At 34.7% G+C, this 6,031-nt stretch overlaps 1 non-coding gene across 1 annotated transcript; it reads left to right on the top strand.

Annotated features, from left to right (window-relative positions):
* The first annotated feature begins 4,824 nt into the window (after positions 1–4,824).
* On the top strand, positions 4,825–4,930 carry LOC122022000. The gene has a single exon (XR_006122751.1). It is a non-coding gene; the product is annotated as a small nucleolar RNA R71 (small nucleolar RNA).
* The last annotated feature ends 1,101 nt before the right edge of the window (positions 4,931–6,031 follow it).

Raw genomic sequence — 6,031 nt, 5'->3', positions numbered from 1 at the left:
GATCTGCGTAAAGCTTGTGCTACTTGAACAGGTTGTTGTTCCACAACTTCTTGTGGTGTAAAAAAATCCTGATCCACAACATCTTGTGGTACTATTCAATTTCCATCAAGGCGTCGGTGCTAGTTTGTATATCTTGAATTTCTTTAAGATCGACTTCACTCCTAGTAGTTTTTCTAGAAATAAATTTCCTTTCTAGAAAGACATCAGTTCTGGTAACAAACACCTTGCCTTATGTGGGATTATAGAAGTAATATCCCTTTGTTTCCTTGGGATATCTAATAAAATAATACTTGTCTGATTTAGGTCCTAGTTTATCTGAGACTTGTCGTCTAACGTAAGCTTCATAACCCTAAATCTTCATAAAAGACATCTTGAGACTCTTCCCTGTCCATATCGTATATGGTGTGTTTATGATGACCTTGGATGTAACTCGGTTAAGTGTGAAAGCGATCGTCTCTAGAGCATGTCCCTAGAAGGAAGTAGGAAGATCTGTATGACTCATCATCGATCGTACTATATCTAATAAAGTACGATTCCTTCTTTCTGATACACCATTCCATTGTAGTATTCCAGGTGGAGTGAGTTAAGATATGATCCCACACTTAACAAGATGGTCATGAAACTCTTGGCTAAGGTATTCCCCACCTCGATATGATCAAAGCATCTTAATACTCTTACCAAGTTAATTTTGTACTTTATTCTTGAATTCTTTGAACTTTTCAAAAGATTCAAACTTGTGTCTCATTAAATACACATAGCTGTATCTACTGAAATCATTAGTAAAGGTAATGAAGTAATAATAGCCTCCTCTAGCTGTTATTCTAAAAGGGCCACATATATCAGTATGTATGAGTCTTAACAGATCATTAGCCCTTTCATTGTGTCCACTAAATGGAGTCTTTGTCATCTTGCCTTAAAGACAAGATTTGCATGTCTCATATGATTCAAAATCAAATAAGTCTAAAAGTCCATCCCTATGGAGTTGGGATATGCGACTCTCATTTATGTGACCCAAGCGACAATGCTAAAGATATGTTTGGTTCAAATCATTAGATTTAAACTGTTTGATATTTATGTTATAGATTGAGTTTTCTAAGTCTAGAATATAGAGGTCATTCATAAGTGGTGCACTACAATAGAACATATCATTAAAATAAATAGAATAAAATTTGTCCTTTACTACAAATGAAAAATCTTTCTTGTCTAAACAAGAAATAAAGATAATGTTCTTTGTCAAAGCAGGCACATAACAACACTCTTCTAGTTCTAAAACAAGCCCAGTGGGAAAAGATAAGAAATATGTTCCTACAACGACAGCAACAACTCTTGCACCATTGCCCACTCATAGGTCCACTTCACCCTTTGTCAATGTTCTACTATTTCTCTGCCACTACACATTAGTATAAATGTGAGATGCACACTCGGTATCTAATACCCGTGAAGAAGAAATAGACAGATCGACTTCTATAACATATATACCTGAGACAGAAGTCTCACTTCTCTTCCTTTTCAGTTCCTCAAGGTATAACTTGTAGTTCCTCTTCTAGTGTCTGGTCTCACCGCAATGGAAGCAGGTTCCTTAACAACCCCACCTTTGGGTTTCAGTGCATGAGTCTTACTCTTTCCTTTGGCTTGGGTCTTACCCTTACCTTAGGTTTCCACTTGCCTTTGCCCTTACACACCATCAAAATGGTACTAGACTTTGCCTTCTTAAGGTTGAGTTTAGTAGTTCTCAACATGCTCAACATCTCAGGTAGTGGTTTGTCAATTTCATTCGTGTTGTAATTCATGACAAATTGACTATAGCTATCGGGTAATGACTGCAAGATAAGATCAGTGGTCAATTCTTGGCCTAGTGGAAATTCCAATCATTGTAGATTTTCTACATATCTAATCATTTTGAGTATATATGGCCCTACTGGACTTCCTTCTTGCATTTTGCATTAAAATAGAGTCTTAGAGATCTTAAATCTCTCATGCCTTACTTGTCCTTGATATAGTTGTCTAAGACGCTTAACCATATCATAAGCATCTATGTTCTCATGTTACTTCTGAAACTCAGAGTTCATGGTGGCGAGCATAAATCATGACACATCTAATGTATCATCTTGATGCTTCTTATAAGCATCCCTATCAGCTCTAGTGGAAGTAGTGGGGGTGCTTCAGGAATGGGCTGCTCTAAGACGTACATTTTTCTTTCTTTCTTGAGAACTATTCTCATGTTTCTATACCAGTCTAGGAAATTAGCTCCATTGAGCTTGTCCTTATCAAGGACAGATCACAGAGATAATGTCTTCTACGTACTAGATGACATGGTGATCTACAACAATAAAATACAGAAATAGGTATCATATTAAGATCATTTAATTAGGCATTTAATTAAATGATTCTCCCACTAAATTCTAAAGCTTGGTAGGAGCAAGTCACTACAAGCTCTAAACCTAAAAGCAAAGATATTCAAGTGGGACAAGATCCACATTATACCTCATCTTGAGTTAGTTTTGGATAATCGTCCAAGACTTGTATACATTAGGTAGGCAACGTATACCAATTGGACAAGATCCATATTATACCTTATCTTGAGTTAGCTTTGGCTAATCGCCGAAGACTTAGTACAACTTATGTATATAACGTTTACCAATTATATTCTATGTAACTCTTGTATCTTTAGGCGAACAAGACTATTTGTTCGTTTGCCCATCTTATGAAATCTACATTATAACTCATCTTGAGTTAGTTTTGACTAATAATCCAAGACTAGTATAATTTGAATTTCATCATATTGGATATGCCTCTAAGTTCTCAACTTAGTTAAGTCACATCCAAAATTCAATAGTCGGACATCACAATTGTTCTGTCGTACTCTACCAAGATAAAATGAGTCACTTTGCTTTGGCAAACCTTATGGCAAATGATCGAGGTAGTAGTGTGTACCAAATTTTAGTATACATATGAAAAGGACCTAATTATTTTTGGAATGTATACTAAAAGCCTAGATTTTTGTATAAATATTTATTTAGAAATAAGAATCACATTGGTCAAATGTCTACATTTATGCTAAGTGTAGTTGTCCATTTAATTTATATTGAAGATAACATGGTGTGAAGAGACACACAGAAGATCATGTTATCAGTTCCTTATAAATTATAAATAGTATTTCACAACCAAGATGGAATGAGACAAACCATTGGAATGATTGTAATATAATTTGGTATTAGTTTATCTTAATTATAAAATTACACTAGTACACTATGAGAGTTTGAGTAGGACCATTTGAGGTAGTTTCTTTTATACTAACTATATAAAAGAACAAAACCTCTGTTATTATGGAAATACGTACTCGTAATCATGATATAATAACAAGCACGCATGTTTAATATTTATTTCTTTAATTTATCAAAGGGTGCGATTTAGCTCGTTAAATCAATAGGCCCGATAAGTTGGGAAATGATATTATTTATATGGTGTGTTGTTGATTATAGAATAAAACTGTGTCCTAGTAATCTAGGTTGATGATGCCCCCTTGAGGAGCTCATAAGGATTGTCATGTAAACCCTGCAGCTGAACTTAGTCCGGTATGACAATGAAGTTGAGTGGTACTATTCTAGGAGCTAGATATTAATTAAGTGAGTTGTCAGTAACTCATTTAATTAGTGGGCATTCGATATCTTAAACATAGGGAGATTAATGCACTCATAATAAGAAGGAGCCCATAATATAATTTGGGATTGGTGTGGTAGTTTAATAAAAACTCTTTAGTGGTATGAGTTATTATTGGTGAACTTGAGTTGGGTGTTTGGGGTGAACACAAGAAGCTCAAGCTCATCAGAAGACCAAAACTAATTTCTCCTCTCGATCCCTATTGTAGCCTATATAAAACCTTGTATCCACTAAGTCCACTTCTTATCCAAATAATGGGTCGGACACAACCTTGCTTGGAGCAAGGGGGCCAGCCAAGTATAGGCTTGGAGCCCAAGTAGTGGTCTGCCAAACCATGCTTGGTGTCCAAGCATGGGGCCGGCCACATAGGATTAAAGGAGATTTTAATTTTTGTTAAAATTTTTCCTTTTATAGACATTCATGAAAGGGATTTAAAAGAGAAATTTTATTTTTAAAATTTCCTTTTGTAGTCATCCTCATGGTTTTAAAAAGAGAGTTTTAGATTGAAGGTCCTTTTGTGGAAAAGGAACCCTTAATGAAGGTCTTGGGAAAGACTGAACTTCCTTTTTCTCAAATTCCCTTTAAGCTTTTGGAGGAGGTCCAACTTGCTTATCTAGTGTTGGTGTGATTAATCGTTGAGGGAAAGGTACTTGGGGCCTTTGGGAACTTCCTAGAGAAATGGAACTGAGTTCTTGTGATCTTCTATTATTCTTCTCCTCAATTTTAAACATGTCATTCTTCAGAAGTTCTTCATGATTTTTGCCACTTCTCAACCCAACATCATCACACTTTTCATTAGATCTTGACTGTGTAGGAGGGGGATCTTCTTTAAACCATTTTGAAACAATACTATCAAGCTTTTCCCCCAAATGTTTGAACTCCTCACTCTGTGACTTGTGAATTTCAACATTTTTAGGCGGTTGAACTTCATTTTGTTTGACATGCTCTCTTACATTTATGGCTTGCACTTCTTAAATATCTGAGGGAAATTCCATCCAACTTTTGTTCGACCATTCATGGAGATTCAATGTCACTTGATCAATTAATGAATAAGCTTCATCTACACTTTTGTCCATAAAAGAACCTCCAGCTGATGAATCCAATAAACTCTTGTCTGAGAAAGAAATTTCCCTATAGAATATGTGCAAAATCAACCATTTTTCAAAACCATGATGAGGGCATTGTCTTTGAAGACTCTTGAATCTATCCCATGCTTCAAATAATGATTCTCCATATGCCTGAGCAAAATTTGTTATGCAATTCCTCATATATATTGTTCTACTTGGAGGGAAAAAATGATTCAGAAATTGCTTCTCCAATTGTTCCCAACTTGTGATGCTTTGAGGACAGAGAGAATATAGCCAAGTCCTTGCTTTATCCTTGATACTGAAAGGAAATGCCATCAATCGAACTGCATCTGCTGATACTCCTTCACATTTCACCAAATCACAAATCTCTAAAAATGTTTCAAGATGCAGATAAGAACTTTCTGATACTTCTCCTCCAAATTTGTGACCTTGTATCATGAAAATTATCTCTGGGTCTAGTTGGAAACTTTCTGCTTCAATTTGAGGTTGTACAATGGGAGATAAAAATCTTGCAGAAAAGGGTATAGAAAAATTTCTCATGGGCCTGCTTGACATGTTAGTGCTCATGGATATTCAAGGAAAAAAGAAAAAAAATAAAGAATCAAAGACAAGAAATAAAATGCAATATGAAAAGCAAAAAAGAAAATGTAGAATTTAAATTACAAGAAAGAAAGTGCATAATGAAAATAAGAAAGAAAAGATAAAAGAAAAAAGAAAAATGTCTAGAATAATTCATATGCAAAAGATTGCAAGATATGTTTACAAAAGAAAAGAAGAAAGAAACTAGATCAAAAGAGAAAACAGAAAAAGTTAGATTAGAGTACTAGAAATCAAGAATGCAAAGTTAGAATTAGAATTAGAATTGCAACAAAAAGAATTGTCAAGAATGTTATTCAAGAAAGGAAAAACTAATGAAAATAGAATTCTAAAAGTTAGATAACAACTATGTAAATGAAAAGAGAAGTTATGTCTAGTCTAACTCAATTGAAAATTCCTAATGTTATAGCGCAGTGCCCGGCAATGGCACCAAAAACTTGTTCACTCTCCGCAAGTGTACGAAAATGTCGCAAGTAATATAAAAGATTATCGTATCCACAGGGATTGGAATAAGCACTAGAAATGTTTCAACACGAGTTAGCTAAACAACTAATCAATTGGTTTCCAAAAGCTAAATGTAACTAATGAAAAGTAAACATAGAAATGAAAGATCAACAAACAAGATTATGGGGCTATGATAAAGGAATGTTCTAGGAGTTTTGGTTTCTTTGTAAGATTCCTCAATG

The sequence above is a fragment of the Zingiber officinale genome, chromosome 9A (assembly GCF_018446385.1).
Source record: "Zingiber officinale cultivar Zhangliang chromosome 9A, Zo_v1.1, whole genome shotgun sequence".
Lineage (NCBI taxonomy): Eukaryota > Viridiplantae > Streptophyta > Magnoliopsida > Zingiberales > Zingiberaceae > Zingiber > Zingiber officinale.
This window is presented reverse-complemented; position numbering and strand designations above follow the sequence as displayed.